Source organism: Mastomys coucha, unplaced genomic scaffold (assembly GCF_008632895.1).
Source record: "Mastomys coucha isolate ucsf_1 unplaced genomic scaffold, UCSF_Mcou_1 pScaffold8, whole genome shotgun sequence".
NCBI lineage: Eukaryota > Metazoa > Chordata > Mammalia > Rodentia > Muridae > Mastomys > Mastomys coucha.
In genome coordinates this window covers 9,414,622-9,431,287 of record NW_022196914.1, presented here as the reverse complement: position 1 = coordinate 9,431,287, position 16,666 = coordinate 9,414,622, and the positions used below count along the sequence as shown (strand labels likewise).

Here is a 16,666-nt window from a genome sequence, read left to right as displayed (position 1 = left end):
AAAAAAAGACCTGTTAATAGCTACTATGTATCAACTCTCTGTCTATGTTTTGATACTATGTATCAACTCTCTGTCTATGTTTTGTCTCCTTTGTCATGTTGACTCCATATTAATATTATATATTATATATATATATATCAATATTATAACATATAACATAGGGACAGGATCACCACCAGACAAGTGAAAATCCTGAAACTTCAAAGGGTTGATTATGGTTGCAAAGCCACAGAATAAAACTGCCAACCCATGTCTGGCTTGTTCCACAGCACATCCCTTAACTGGAATGTTCACCTGCTTCTGTCTGGGGGCGTATTGGTTTATTCTCTTCACACTGTCCAGGGAGAACCATTCCGCATTAGAAGGCAGTCAAGGATGCTGCAGCTGGTGTCTTGGTGTTCCCAGGAGCAACTACAGTCTCTTTTCAAATAGATGAAATGCTGGTGTGATTTCTTTTTCATTCTAAGCAGTGGGAAATGCTGGTCATGCACACAGTAATCTGTTGAGCTAAATAGTAGCATTTCACTGTATTTGAAAAAAAAAAATACTCAAACACATATGCCAAACCTTTTAATTTCACCTTAAACTAAAACAACTATTTTTGTTAGTAAGAGCATTTAAAGGTAATGTCAAATTGACGAGCAAAGTTTTGTGATGCTCCTGATCGTGTTCTAAGCAGTTTGTGGGAATTATACAGAGTGTGACTTATTCTAATTACATTTTCAAAATAAAGGATTGCTATAAAAACTACTCTGCAGATTCTCCAAAAAGGGGGGGTGCTAAACAACAAAGAGCTGTGAGAGGTTATTTATTTGTTAAAATATTATTTAGAGATTTTTTTTTCCCACATATAGTTCACTGTAATTTAGTTTTAAACACTAAAAGCCTATCATATAAACTAAGGTGCCTAAGCCAACATAAGAAATCTGTTTTAAAGGCTTTTATTAAATATGTGTGTTACTTTTTTTCTTTTAAGCAATTAAAATATTCATTCTGGCCAAGAAAGCTTTCTTCCTAATGATATTAAAACAAGAAAAAGGATTCATTGGCATGAATACGATATTTAACTGTTCAAATTAAAAGCAGACCTCAAAGCAGTCTTTCAAAGTATGTATTTGATATAACTTCTGTGAACTAAACCCATTAATGACTTGGGGGAGGGGGAGGAACACCTCCCTGTCCTTTCCCACTTGTTTCCAACGATTCTGAGCCAACGTATTTCCTGCTAATCATACATATTTTATTTTCAACCTTATGAGGCACCTTAATTTAAAAACGAAACCCAGAGCAGACGACTTAGCGCAGCACGATGAAAGTCGCCTAGTGTGTGCTGTTGCTGCTTCATGACAGCATCCTCTCGGCACGGCGCTTTTTCATCTCTTTCCTTTAAGGACTTGTTTTAGACTATAATTATTCTTGAGACTCCAGGTTAACACTGCCATTAAATCTTGTAGAGGTGGATGATAAATTGGAGGCTAACAAGTTGTACTGATCTTTTTCTCAGAATTCGGCTTGTTTGAACTCAACTGTCGTGAAACAACACGATGAAATATCTCCATTCCAGAGCTTTCCCACAGCTACAATGTGCACACACAATGCTGTCCCATCATCCAGATATGATTTAAAAAAAAAAAAAAAAAAAAAGATCATAGAGCCTGTCCTGCAAATATTTTCTCTTGGCCCCATGGCAGGTGATTTGTAGAAAATTTCTAAAATAGGTCTGTCACAGTTCATGAATTTCATGTTTGATGGACTTAACCATTTCAAAGTGATCTTAGTCTTCCTGCTGCCTCCTAACGGGAACCCACTGAATTAGGCTCCCCTTAAAGAAAGAACAGAAAATGGTTGTGCCCTAAAACATTAAAATCATTTTTTAAAAATTATTTTTTTAAAAAAATGGTAATTATGTGAGGTGATATGTATGTTAACTGTCTAGACTTAGCCATCCTACAACGTGTGTGTTTATCGGATATATCATTTATCATGTCCCATGTCGTCCATGATAAATGCGCTCTCTCTCTCGCTCTCTCTCCCTCTCTCTCTCTCTCTCTTACACACACACACACACACACATACACACACACACACTCATCTGCACATACACACTTGTTCTGTGATAATCTCATGCATGTACTTAGTGCATTCTGTTTATTCTCATCTCTCCATCTCCTCTATCTCTTGCCATCCTCATTCGCCCTCCACAGGTATCTTTACCATATTCTTATGGGGTTTTGTTTGTTTGTTTGTTTGTGGTGACACACTAGTTATTACCAGGACCCTCTACGTAACCACAGCTTTAGAACCATCCTTTGGAGGGATCTCCTGTGTGAACACAAGTGCAGGCAATGGCTACCCACTCCTGTGGAATCTATCAGTTGCCAGTAGTTCATCAAGGAAGAGTCTGATCCCATGAGCTTCCCTGATCCATTATTGTCTATTGACTTCTTGGACTTGTGTAGGCACAAACAGGCAGGCACAGCTGCAGAGATCATGTGTGCAAGGCTGCATCAAGCCCTGATAACAGTGTTTTGCAGCCTATATTTCTGTCTTTAAACCTTCCTCTAGTTCCCTCTGATTCTTTTGAGGTCTTAAATAATGAACAAAGGGCTAACATTGGAAGGTTGTAAGACAAGTGAGAACCCTAACAAGACCTGAGGGTCCTGTGCTTCCCAAGGCTGCCCACTTGGCCAGTAGTCTCTATGGGAGCCATAATTCTTGCACAAATGGAAAGAACACTGAAATTGCTGTCTGGCAGAAAATTCCAGTCAATTAACATTATATTGAGCTCAAGCCTAAGAATGACCCACTTCTTTACACAGAACCCCAGAAGGACTGGCCATAGAGGTTAGCAGTCCAAGGTCAAGAATACAGATTTGATTTCAATGTCAAAGACCATAACTTGGAGTGAAATGGGGTCCTGTTGTTTCTAAGGAGAACAGCAACACTGGAGACAGGAGCTTTCTCAGCCTCAGACTCCATAATTACCCCAAAGGCAGAGAAAGTGAGTGTTCATCATTGCGTCAAAAACTGGTATCTTCATTCAAACATTCATGAAGAATGAGTACCCTGGAATTCTACCTGGGAAGAAATGTCTAAATAAATAGGCCTGCTAGAATCTGAATTTCTAGACGATTTTTTAAAAAGTTCTGACATATACAGCAGAACAGAGGTGAAGCCATGCGTCCCTTGGCAAGAGGACCAACTTGAAAAATCTTCTGCACTTTAACAAAGAAACTAATGCACAGATCCAAACAGCTCTGTCCCCTTTGTTTCATTTCTCTCCAGGTTTTAGTAGCACCTGCTCCTTATCAGAGTTTTCTTCCATTCTGGGTACCCCCTTGGTTGCTGAGATCCCTAGGGCGGCCAAATGAGCCAGTCCCCATGGACAATGACACTCCAGTCAACAGAGGCTGTGCCAAAGAGAATAATCCCCACCCCTCCTCTGACATTTATGAGTTGGGTATCAATGACACCCATCCTAGGAGTAGGGCTACCATTACTTTGTCTCCTTTCCTGCCTTCATACCAAGAATGCAGCTAGGATGATAGGAACAGTGTACACGAAGGCTCACCAGTTCTGCCTTCAAAGGACTCTCTGTGTCAAAGTGCCAGTCCATGTAAAAGTTGCTGGCACCAGACCAGCAGAATACTAAGCCTAATGACACGGTGAGCATAGGAGCCCCAAGGTAGGCTACATAGTCCAAGTGAGGCTAGAGAAGGGACTCTTCAGCCTGCATTTCCTCAGACATCTGTAGTGAAGGCAGGCACTACCAGTAGAAGGCCTGTCAGCTTCTTGAGCGGTTGTACCAGCACCTTGCAGGAACCTCAAGCCTTTCAGATCAACTGCTGTCAACTGAGTTTTGGAAATATTCACAAGGAGAGAGGCCATAGCATCTATAGTGAGAGCAACCTGCATACCACAAGCCACCAACTTCAGGAGGAGTAAGGCATCATCCTCATGCCTCCATCCAGGTCTCCTTTCCTGACATGCAGGGTCAGTGTACAACCCAGGGTGGTGGACAATGACTGAAAATAAAAGAAACACCTACTGCTTGGGAACCCAAAGGGGGTACTTTGTACTTGGTTTCCTTGGCAGAGCTGAATGTTCTCGCATTCCATCCTGTCCCAGAATGCATCAGAGACACCAAACCAGGTGAATCAGAAAGAACCAAAGCATTTTCACAGCAGATATCACCTCCTCTCTGAAACCATCACCTCCTGGGCAGTCTGGACCACATAGGGACTGGAGTTAAGACATGGTACTGAAAATGTCTGGCCAGGGGCACACGTGAGTTTCTAACCTGTCTGACAAGTTCAGGAGTTAAATGTGAAGGCAAGTAGGCAGGTAGAAATGGGAGACGCTATAGTTCTTGTCCTGGGAGTTCTTGCTGAGAAAGCATCTGTAATACTGAGATCCCTGCTTGTATGATATTCCCACTGAACCTGAAACAGAGAAACAACAGCAATGTAAACAGTAATTCCACAGAGTCTCTGAGGCAAGTGTATGAATCTTAGTCCTCCCGTGGGGTTAGCATCTTGATGACATACATACCCATGAAATGCTCCTACTTATTTACAAGCAAATCCTGTGCCATTTCTTTTTAAAAATACACGGAAAAAAAATCCAGAACGGATCTTTTCATATTGAAAATGACACGTCAGAACTTTATCAAAAATTCCGAGTCAAGCAAAAGAAAGATTGTACCTAATTTTCTCAGTCTAAAATAGCTACTAGATACTTTTTTAGTTATATCCATCACACACAGAAAAATAATAATAATTTCAGGACAAAGCCTGCATTACAGGTCTTTACTGTTGATCCTCTGCATCTTAATGAATAGCTGCCCATGACCCGAAGAACCAAGCCCTGCATTCCTAGCATTATTTGTGGTTGGCTGTGATTCAATTAATTGGAATTTTCTGCTGTGGCTAGAGGAAATGTGAAATGGGAATTTATAACCATGGGTACCTGATTTTTATTTACTGTCACCTGACAGAAATTCTACATTAGTGACAGAGCTGAAGTAGCTTTTAAGTTCAGAGTGTCAGAAACACTTGACTCTTTAAAGGTATCTATGGGGGTGGGGGGTCTGAGTCAGGAGAAAAGTGCTCATTTTACAAAAACTTTGTACTACATTGTACAAAAAAAAAAAAAACTAAAAGCTTCACTGGAGTCCATTAAACAATTACTAATCAAATAATAATCCTGGATGCTCCAAGTGGAACCAAAGCTGGGTTTGACAGTAGCTTATGGAGCTAAATTATATCCTGGCTGAGTTTTCATATCCAGGAAACTCATTTTATAATTGGTAGGTGTGCAAATGTGCTGGCACTCAAGGTTCTTATTTTATACCCAAAGAAAATACATTAGGAGAGCCTGTTTCCCTCTGCCAGCTGAAATTAATAAAAGCTTGAAAGTTGGTAGTGGGCTTAGGTCTTGAACCCAGCTCTTTGTGCAGGGCATAGGGTTTGTTTTTATAAGTGAAATATTCCTATAAGAAAGTTTTCTGCTTTTTTTTTTTTAAGAAGGCTGCCTTTTGTGAAACCGTGGCCTTCTGTTCTTTACATCAAGCTCCAAGTAGCCTAAGGTCCAAGTAGCCTGCCCTGTGCGCTGTCCTCAGGCAGCTCTTCCTAGGCCACAATCTCCAAAGCAGTCCTGAGTAATGTTTATTTGCTGCGTTTGTGGCAATGTGCTGAGAGTTTACATACCTTGTACCCTGAACTGCTACAGCCGCCTTCACACTACCACTATAAACTCAGTGGCTTATAAACAGCAGAAATGTATACCTTGGGGTCTGGAGGCTAGAAATCCAAGAGTGAACCCCAGCAGGACCGTCTGCTAGTAAGGACTGTCTTGCTGGTTTCTAAGCCTGCTCTCCTTGCTTTCTCCTCCCCTGGCAGACGCAGGTGGGGGAGCTATCTGGGATTTCTTTTATTGGGCACTAACCTCATTCATGAAGGCTCTGCCCTCATGACTTAACTACTGCCCAGATCCTCATCTCCAACACGGTCACACTGGGGATTAGGTATGAACTTTGCAGAGTCACAAGACATTTATACTGCAGCACTGTTTGTCTACAGTACAGTAGAGGCTTAGCAGATGCTGGCTCTCCTGTCTCGACTGGAACAGGATTTCAAGTCAGGGTTGTTTAGCAAATCCATATGGGATCTGACCAAACAGGTGGATTGTAGAAATTTGACAATTGGTTTCAGCAACATGAGAACAAATTTTATCAAGCCTGATACAGAAAGCCATTCCAGAAATGCTTCTGGACAAAATTAACATTAGAATACTTTATAATAAAAGATTCATCATAGTCTTGGGTCTTGACAAATGGTTTGCAGTTTAGAAACAGGGATGCTGGCCATGTGTAGGTAAATCTTTCTAACAATGACAGAGAGAATTGATGCAATGTATGCCTTTCTCTGAAATGGTCAAAAATGAGTTTGGAGAACTTTTTCTTCTGAGTTTACACAAAGTTTCTAAGATATGGCTGATCTCAGAGAGACTGGTGCCCCTGGGTGTTTTAATAACAACTCAATTCCTTGCCAGTATTAATCTTTCTAATGACTTAAAGACAAGTAAAGTGGGAGACCAATATAAAGCCAAAAACAGGTAACAGATTCAAACAAAAATAGGGGCTGGCAAGATGGCTAAGTCAATAAAGGCGCTTGCTGCCAAGTTTGAGAATCTGAGTTCAATCCCTGGAACCCACATGATGGAAGGAGAGAATCAACTCCTGAAAGTTGTCCTCTGACCTCTACCCACAAAAAGCCCACACTCCCACACACCAATAAATATAAACTTAATTTTTTAAATAAAGAATTGAAATTAGAAATTTAAAACAGTATCACCCAAACTTTTCTTTCTCTACCTGTATGATCATTTGATTTAAAATTCTTTTCCATAGTTAGAAAGAATTAAAAAGCCATATTCCTGACCTATTTGAGGAAGGAAGAACTAAGCATTCTGATAGGGTACCGCTAAGATGAAGGGACAAGGGCTCAGCTGGACAACCAGGAAGCCTACAGCAACACTGAGCAATTGCTTAAAATAAGGGCTTCCAGTGGGGAAGCGCTCTCCCCTGGCCTGGGCTAGGTTCTGGTGCCCCAGTGTTTGTAATTATACATGTGCTCTGTGACAGACAGTTGTTAAATTGGAAACGGAACTCCGGTGACAACTGCAGCAAACCTTGACAAGAGATAAATGTGATTTTTTTTTCCTCTCTCTTTCCCTGTTTTTCTTTCACTTATTTAAGCATGTATTAATTAACTTGTTCTGGCAAGTGTTTAGTAAACATTGAACAGGGGCATTTCTTTAGTGGTATAATTAAAATTCTCTTTTAAAATGTTTTTGTGTGATATTTTATGCACAATTTGACTCAAGTAAACAGGGGTTCTAATTAAAGTTTTCAAATGAAGGCAATCAAAATTGATTCTGCACCCAGTATCCCATTCAAGCTTATTGTCTTGCTGTCTGGTACGAGCTTAATTTGATGGTCAGCTAACATCTCCAATTAGTTAAAATCTTCACCTTCACAGTCCCCTTCATTTGTTTTTAACCCCAAGGAGCTCCTTGGATTCTGTACTGCCCCTTTAAATTGCCATACATTATATATTAAAATAATTTTTTCCAAATTATTACACCAAGATATTCTAAGAAGCATCTAATTTGGAGTCTAAATCCTCCACAAATAATGTTACATAAAACGCACTGAAGGCACAAAGCTATCCAGACAGCAGTGACGTTCTGACTGTTTCCTCCCTGCACCTCTAAAAATACTGTTTTCCTCTTGGGTTGAGAATAGCCTCAGTAGCTTCACGGTATTAACAGACGAGTGTTTGAAGCACATCATAACATCGCGATATTATTCCTTCTGTATGTGTGCATGCGTGTGTATGTGTGCATGTGAGCATCTGTGTGTGTGTGTGCATGCATGTGTGTGTGTGTGTATGTGTGTGTGTGTGTGTGTGTGTGTGTGTGTGTGTGTGTGTGTGTTTTAGGAAAGGTGGGGCAAGATGGAAAAGAATTTTTGTCTGGAAAGCACTGATTGACCTCAAGCAAAAGATATTTTTAGGGAACCTTTAAGCTCTCCATCTTTAAATTATTCATATTTTTTTCCTTTTAGTGATGTTGTGAACAACTCCGAAGGGCAAACCTGTAAATTCAAGAATTATCAATAAATAATAAGTGATTTACCGGCTCTTGGGAACACTGTGCTTCTAATGATATTTTTAATTAGCGGGGGTCGAGGGGGAAATGTTACCTACCCATTCTTCAGCCCCTCTGCTTCCGTACCTTGAACTGGCCAGGCATGGGAGAGGAGGCTCATCTGCTCAGGCCCTGAACCATACAATCAGAACCTGCAATCCAGAGGTACAAACCATTTCTTCCTTCATTTCTTTTAAAGGCAAAATAAAAGGGTAACCTAGGCTCCTTGGGAACCTGCCTAATTCTAGAGTTTACTTAGAAATCCTACTTGACTTTTACACTAAGCCATCTTTTTCCATTTGCCTTTTCTTTTAAGTAATGAAGAATGTGTCTTTTATTTCACCTACTACTCCTTTATTTCTTCATCCCTTTGTGATTTAAACGAGAACAAGGGATGTTTTAATCAGCACCTCCACTGAAACTCCAACTTTACTATTCTTGAGTTAAAAGTGAGGAAACAGAAGCTCAATGTGTCAAGCCACTTGGTGACATCTTGTGCCTTCTAAGTATTAGTGAAGGGACACATATGGGTACGCTGGCCCCAATATGCTTCTCCCAGTGCTAATCTAGTCCCCTAACTTCATACTTGAGAGACAAAGCCTAGAGACATATTGAAGCTTGCACAAGGTGAATGAGAGAGAGAGGTCTTATAGATACTACTATAACATCTTTGTACAGTGATCCTTACATTCTTTACATCTAACATTCTATACATCTTCTCATGCAAAACATTCAGGAGAACTTGAATATTTTCTGAGCTGTTTAAGGTCATCATTTTGTATATCCAAATGTCGTATTTGCACCACAGTGATCCCTTCAAGCCCTCCAAAGTCCCCATATGCTCTTGCTTAGTCCTTAGTCAGATCATATTAACTCATGAAACAAGTTCTGCATGCATGACGTGCTTACATTCTGCATGCATGCTTTCTTATTTTATTTGGTGTTGCTATATTCCAGGCTCCACTCTCACCACTGGATCATGTCTTTGTGGCTCTCCCAAGGCCAGGCCCTGTCTCTCTCCTTCCATCTCCTCTGCCTGCCTTTGTAGCTACTCACTGAGCTTCAATTGCTCCCTCCCTCTAATGTGAACAGCCCAGCCAACAGTGTGCTAGCCTCATCTTTCAATTTGGTGGGGATTTAGAAAGCTCATGATAAATTTGTACAAATTTTGTCCAAAATGAGAGTAAATAAAAAGCTAGATGCTGCTTCCATAAGCAAAATACAAATAGGATGGTAGATGTCTTGGTTAAGAAGGAATCTGTAGATGACTGCCAGTCACTCACAGTGTATCCTTGGGCACAGACTCCAGATCCTCTAAACCTGTGTTTCTCGACTATAAAACAAGAGGGCAGCCCCATCTCAGCAGATGGCTATAGAACTTAAATATCCTATTACTGACATGGAGCAAATAATTGTTTGCTGTTCTTATTTAGCTTATATGCTTTGTGATGATTATTTTTGCCCCTTGGAGACCTGTGCTGGTGCTATTTTTGAGGGGAGTCATAAAGAATCAATTCTAAGGTCACAGCTATATTAAGCCTGGCCTGTAACTCACCCATGGGGGTTCAGGGTAAGGCCACTATCACCCAATGGCTCCGTTAGGGTGTAGCTTCATTATGTGCTCACTGAATGATCTTGAACAAGCTGCTCTACCTCTTTGAGCTTCTACTCCTATGAGCTACTCACAGGATTATCATGATGTTCTTGATATGGGTGTGGCATATAGCGGGTCCATAAATAAGATGTACTAATTGATAACCAGAAGAGTATGGATGAGCAAGATGACACTGATAAAAACAAAGTGATCAATAAAAGATTGGATATAAGAACTGGTAAATTACATTACCAAAAATAATTAATAACAACTCCACTCCTATTATGCTTTATACAAGTTTAAGCCTTAAATGTATCAAGCCCAATCATGTGACCCTCTTTGTAATTTAATAAGGGTAGACCTGTCTTAAATTTCTCACACAGACAAAAATACCCTGTCCCCTGCCTACCCATAGCTACAGCAAATTCTCCCAAGTTTCCCTTACATTAAGTCTTGAAAGAAAGTACAAACTCATTGAAATCTGGAGGCTATTTATGCTAATTGGTTAGTGACTTCTGACATCTTCCAGATGTATTTAAGCTATATTGTCTTAAGTGGCAACATGTCCAGAAACATAAAGTAATGTCACTGCCAGAGAAACCAAACATATAAACAGAATAATATGAAACCAAGCTTTTCATACATTTCTGTAGTCTCAACATATGGTCTGCTACAGAAATGTTTAAAATTCACACCATGAACAGCTAATTAAAAGTATAAACTACTTTCTATATTCCTTTCTTTGCATGAGTAAATCTTTGTAGAGAAAGACAGGGCTCACAGTCCTGAAGGCCCCTAGGAACCAGGCAAGATACATGAGGGAATGTTGGAAGAGATTCCATGAAAGGAAGGTGACAAATGACAGTTAGGTATAAGCTGTCACAAGGGGATGCAATCAGGAGCAGGGCAGTGTGTGCCAAGCCAGGAAGTACTGTTGCAGAGGGAGGTCTACAAACCCGTAAATGAAAGTGAGAAGCAATAAGGTTCAGATTTAGTCCAGAAATGGAGATCTGTTCATTTTTGAAGGTTAACATGATTTAAAACTTTTCTTTATTTTTCAAATGGATCAAATCTATTACTTTGTAGTTTCACACACACAGTATATTCTGTTTACTCTCCTCTCCCTTTCACTTTCCCCTATCATCTTCCCTCCTCTCTACAGGTCCTCTTCTCATATCTTTTTATTTTGTCTTATTGGCCCCACTCATTTTAGCCAGGACCATATGTGTGCCCACAGGTTTGGAAGTCCACTGGAGTCTGGTGGGCTACCTCTAAGTATACAAATGAAGACAATGACTATTCCATAATCCATCATTTGGTGGTTGTTCATTAGAAGCCTGCATCAACCCAGGACTGGCTGTTCACAGACCCAATCTCTGCAGGCCCAGAGCAAACAATTTTAGCTGCTGTGAGGTCTTTTTTGGTAATGTCATAAAGATGGCATAAAGACGCAGTCCTACTTCCTTCAGGCTCACACATATGCTCTGCTTTCTCTTCCATGGTATCATGTGACCCATAGGGAGGGTGATATAAATGTCCTGCTTAGGGCTAAGCACTCGTCTGTTACTTAAGCCTCTTAAGCAGCTATGAACTTCTACATTCACCTTTCACTGCAAAGAGAAGCTTCTCTCGTTAGGGACAAGAGTAGATGTGACCATGGGTATAGACAATATTTTGATTGCAGCTTGGTACCATCTCAATGTTGCTAAACAACAGTAATGAACTCAACCCCAGGGATTATGACCTCTCTAGCCAGAGGTTTTTAACTGGGTATACGGTACCAGGTATGTATTCTGTCCTATTGAACAGGCTTCAAATCCAATCTGAGAGTAGTTGGTGACACCTACAATATTCATGCCCTGTTATATCAGTGGGCATATCTTGTCCTATGGGTTAGCTTTGTAGTTTGTGTTTATAACTACATAATACCATTGATGCTTGATTTTTAAAAGACAAAAATAGAAATACTTGAAAGGCAGTATACATCCCAAAGATACCATACGTGTACTCTCTACTAAGTCATTCTCTGACTTCAAAGTCATGGTAGGGGTAGGAGTATAAAAGCCAAACCATACATATTCAAACGTTTACTTTCTTCTTCACAGGCATCTGAGAGGTAGCTACTAGAGTAAAGAAAACTGAGGTCCTCTATTTGTCCAACTATTGTTGGGCAGACAGATACCTAATCCAGATATATGACACGATGTCTCTGACAATAACATCACATAGGCATTTTCCTACGTGATACAGAACAAGAAGTGGTCTTTAATTCACATGTGTTTGTGAATCTCAAACCAAATCCTATTTCAGTCCCAACTCAATGTTATGTGCTGTACCATATTTGATTTTATCTTCATTAATCTAATGTGAGGAATATGATTTTAGAATGAGGGGAATATTGCTGAAATGGCTTCATCTGGAAAAGCATTCGTTTGCAAACAGCTTGGCATGTTATTCACAAATATAAACATTTCCAAAAAAAAAAAAAGTCGGGCATCATCTGATGGCTGCTGCCATGATGATTCATTGGCACAGGAGAAGTGCTACACAGTGAGAGGTGCCAGGCCTGCTTGACACATTTCAGTGGAGTTCATTACACACATGAAATGGAACCAATTTTACTCAACAGTGACTTTGACATTTACAGAAAAAAATGGAATGGGGGCTTAGAAATGAAGACTTCAAGTGAAATCCCTACCAAATATTTTGAAATGGTGCTAACCTTGTGTCACCATTTCCAGAAGATCGTCCATGTCCAAAAGACACATTTTTTTTTAAGTCATAGCACATAGCAACCTATTTAACAAAGTTTGTTCGGTAATTAAAAATAATCTTAACAAACTTAATTGGCTATTAACTCTTTTTTATGTGTCTCCCTAGCATCATAGTTTACTTCGTCCCAGTATATGTTCTGCTTCTTTAACTGGCTAGATTTTAATGTACTAAACAACATCCCCATCGCCCTCAGAGTAGGACCAGAGAACATGGTCAGAGGAAACAGAAAGAATAAAAGCTAGCATATGAAGAAGTGTTTAGCAAAACAAAGACTTCTAGATGTGACAAAGCAGCAATGTTCATATACCCAACTTCAGCTGTGGTTATATGCACAAGACCTACACAAGTCTGGCCCTGTCCTCACCTCATTATAAACAGCAGAGGGCCCATGAGGTCCCTCCCCTACCTAAAGGGATATCAACAGCTAAGGGCTGTTGGAGGAGGCCATATCACTTATTCAGTGTTATGGCTACTAACAGTTGCCCTTGCTCCAATAAATAACCTTTCACCCACACCCAAGCAAGAAACTGTCAATTCAACTTAGTGGATCACACAGAAAGAACTTTTAAAGGAGATGGGTTTCAACAGGAGAGGGAGAGGGATGGGCCAAGAATGAGGGAGAAGAACAACTAAAATCCATTATATTAATGTATGAAGCTGCCTAACAATGATTTTTAAAAAGAACATCATATTCATGTTTGGAGTGCAATGTGGTCAGGAATAAAGCTAAGTAGTTATAAACTACTAGCTACTTTCTACTTCATTAATTATAAAATGGAAAAGGAAAGGTACTAAAAATTAATAAGGGACATAGGCTAAAAACCTATAATTATAGGTTAGATGACTTAGATGTAGACGTAGATGATACTTATAGCCATGGTTTCTGTGGATAGCCTCAAGCAAAATATTATGCTGTTATACAGATACACATATTCAACATCATTGATCTAAAAAAATCTTTCATAATCAATTTTTTAAATTCTTTTACTATTGACAGTGGTTGAAGCAGTTTAACAACATCATTTTACTGAATGTTTGTAGTACTTTCAATACCAAACTAAAGATCCCACATACGAAAAATGGGTTTGTAGACTAGGTAGAATGTAGTATCACTGCCTGATTAAAATTTGTCAGGAACACTAGGGCAAATGTATGCTGAACTTTAAAGCATTAGTGTAATTATATCTTTCAATATATCTAATACTATTTGCCTGTAAACGGTGTAATGAAATCAGCATCAGAATCAGACAATATAGTTGAGCCATTCAAACTGTTAGCAAACTGAAATCACCAGAGAAGCAATTCAGTCAATGGAGACATTTTCTAATTTGCATATTGATGATTTGTGAGTGAAAGGTGATTTCCAAAGTGCTCTAGTGAACTTGAAGACCTTGTAATTATTCTTCTCAATCCACATAACCAATGAAACATTTTTACATTATTAAAGTTTGACAATTTAAGGGAAAGCTCTGATAATCAATAGAAAACATCAACTCAGCTTCTGGATTAATCATTACATGTTGGAAACTGGAAGAACATGAGTTGATGTGTCCGACTTTCTAAATGGCAAAGTGCTGAGTAAAACCTGGGCTTGACTAATAATTCTTATGAAGATTAAAGTTTATTTCATCTTCTATGCAAATACGGTCTCCACATATCCAATTACTAAACTTATGGGGCTGGGGGCATGCCCCTCTATACATAAACACCTTAATTAGATTTTGCATATCACTAAAATAAAGCTTCTACAAGACTCAAAACTGTTTGTCTGGATTAAGCACTTTGATAAGCCATCTTTTAGAGCTTACAATTGCTTTTAAGAAAAATCAAGTTTGCTCCCAAAAGAAACTCCAAAGTAGAGTCAGTCTTCCTAAACTACCATTAGACTGTAATTAGACAGTTCAATTTGAGTTTTTATAGAGTTGTTTGTGAGTCTAACAGTTACACACATAACTTATTTGCTCTTGATGCCAACAGGCCTAAAAGGAGGGGTAAGGGATGGGCGACACACGAGAGGCCTCTCCCCCTCCCACTATCTCCTGGCTCTTGGACCCCATGCCTGCTATTTTAAAATCCAGTATGTGTGCATGGCCTCAGCTCTTTGTCCTACCAATTGACTTCGGGAGCCTCCAGTGTGAGCCTCCCATCCGTTAGTGCTTGCCACCACCACCTCTCCTAGCTCCAGTGCTCAGGAAAGCCCAGCCTCTCACACTCCTCAAAGTCCTGATGATCTCCAGCACTTCCTCAGTCCCTGACCTTCAACACCTTGAACCCTGGGGAAGTGGTTGCTAGTGTTACCGCTGTTGTACCTAACAGATGTATGCTTGGAGTATGTTGATTTTTTCCCCCACTCCGTAATGTTGGATGAAGCAAAATCTAAAATATAAATTGTATTTATTCTAGCTACATAAATTTCTAAAACTACTAAGTTGAAGCTGGCATTGTTATTTTTTACACTTGAATAAAGTAAAGATTTATTCTTTATCTCACCATTGTAAGATGGAAGGAAGCAAAGCGCACAGGTTCTGTGAATGCTTGGCTCTTTGAGTGTGCTTGGCTTTTTTTCTGTGTTCCTGTCCTTGGTGTGGACAGTGGTCACAGGGAATGGCTTTGCTTTTTTTCTGTGTTCCTGTCCTTGGTGTGGACAGTGGTCACAGGGATAGGGGTTTGCCTTCTCTATAACTGTCAGAGCTTAGTTGAATGCCACACAAAGGTGACCAATTAGCAAATGAACCCACCCTGGTTCTAAAGTCTTTCTATTCTTGAATTTTGAAAGAATTCTGACTTAGTTAGATGCCCTTTCCTGACCATCGTCAGACCCGCCCTGTGTGCTATATTTGGATCTGTGATTGCACCTCAAATACTAATAACAAGAATACTAATATCTAGTACTTATTTAGCAATACACTTTTAAGTGCCAGGTACCACTTTAGGTTCTTTGCATAGGTAGATACTAAAATAACCCCGCCAACCAAAGAAACACCCGAGATCAAATGGAATTAGGTAGCTTTTCCAAATTCATAGAGATTGCCGAGAAATACACCCTTCTAAAACATTAGCATCAAATATGAACAGATCGATGTCATTCTGTTTTACAGATTGAGGGTTTTTTTTCATTAGGTCTCAGCCTGTCAGATTGATACAGGAACTGGGTTGTAGCAAAACTAACGTTACAGTGAACATTGGAAACTCTGCTTAAATTTGCATCGCTTTAAAAGCTCATTACCAACTAAGAAAAAAAATGAAATACTTGACATTTTGGTATCTGTGGCATTAAAAAAGAACTAATATTTAATATTCAAGTGGCAACAGCTTGTAGAGTTTGCATACAACGCCCACAGGGATCGATTCTTCTTTAAAATGGCCTTTAGGAGCCAGGCTTTTCAGCAGCTGACACCACCGCCATTCTCTACATCCCTCTCTCCTGCCAGCACCATGGGGCACACACAGAGCAGAGCAGCAGACGTGTAATTCTTCACTGCAGGATTTGTCTCTGCAAATAATGGTGAATGTGGGAAATTAGGGGAAATGTAATTTTCACTGAATCAACCTCAGCGTAATCTCTATTTCTAAAAATGAGAAACTGTCGCTGGAGAGCTTTCTCCACACATGCAGGCGCTCAGGCCCCTCACTGCTCCAACCCACAAGAGAAGGCAAGTCATCCCACACCGGTGCTGGGGCTGAGGACCCACCGTGTGCTGGTGCCTGGTGTTTTTACACTGACTAAGAAGTAACAGTGCAAGCTCAGTCACCTGTGGAACTTCCAGCTTCCCCAGCCTGCTGTCAGGAAGATGTATAAGAATCAAAGAAAGGTTTGGAAATGCTGAATATGATGGAATATTTCACCTCCCTGTTGAATGTTTTCAGTACCATGTTAAATGTCTATAATTACTCACTGGTGAAGTTAAAAAAGAAACAACAAAAAGTAAAAATCCTTGTCAACTGTGCATTTTGTGTGATAGAATGATAGTGATCAAGTGGATCCGTCTTTTATGATTCAGAGAAACAAAAATACTGAACAGAGTACCTAAGGTGTGCTCTTCCCTATGGTTTAAGGAGGATGCTCCTGCCAATTCACATGGTGTT

The 16,666-nt window shown here is 39.8% G+C and overlaps 1 protein-coding gene and 1 long non-coding RNA gene across 3 annotated transcripts in view; one reads left to right on the top strand and one right to left on the bottom strand.

Moving 5' to 3' along the window:
* Cdh6 (cadherin 6) overlaps positions 1-16,666 on the top strand; it is a 139,014-nt gene that overhangs the window by 55,020 nt on the left and 67,328 nt on the right. The gene's annotated exons all lie outside the window — the stretch shown is intronic.
* LOC116083621 overlaps positions 4,049-16,666 on the bottom strand; it is a 54,132-nt gene continuing 41,514 nt past the window's right edge. Inside the window, exon 6 of the long non-coding RNA XR_004115805.1 lies at positions 4,049-4,442. This is a non-coding gene — a long non-coding RNA (uncharacterized LOC116083621). The remainder of the gene's footprint in view (positions 4,443-16,666) is intronic.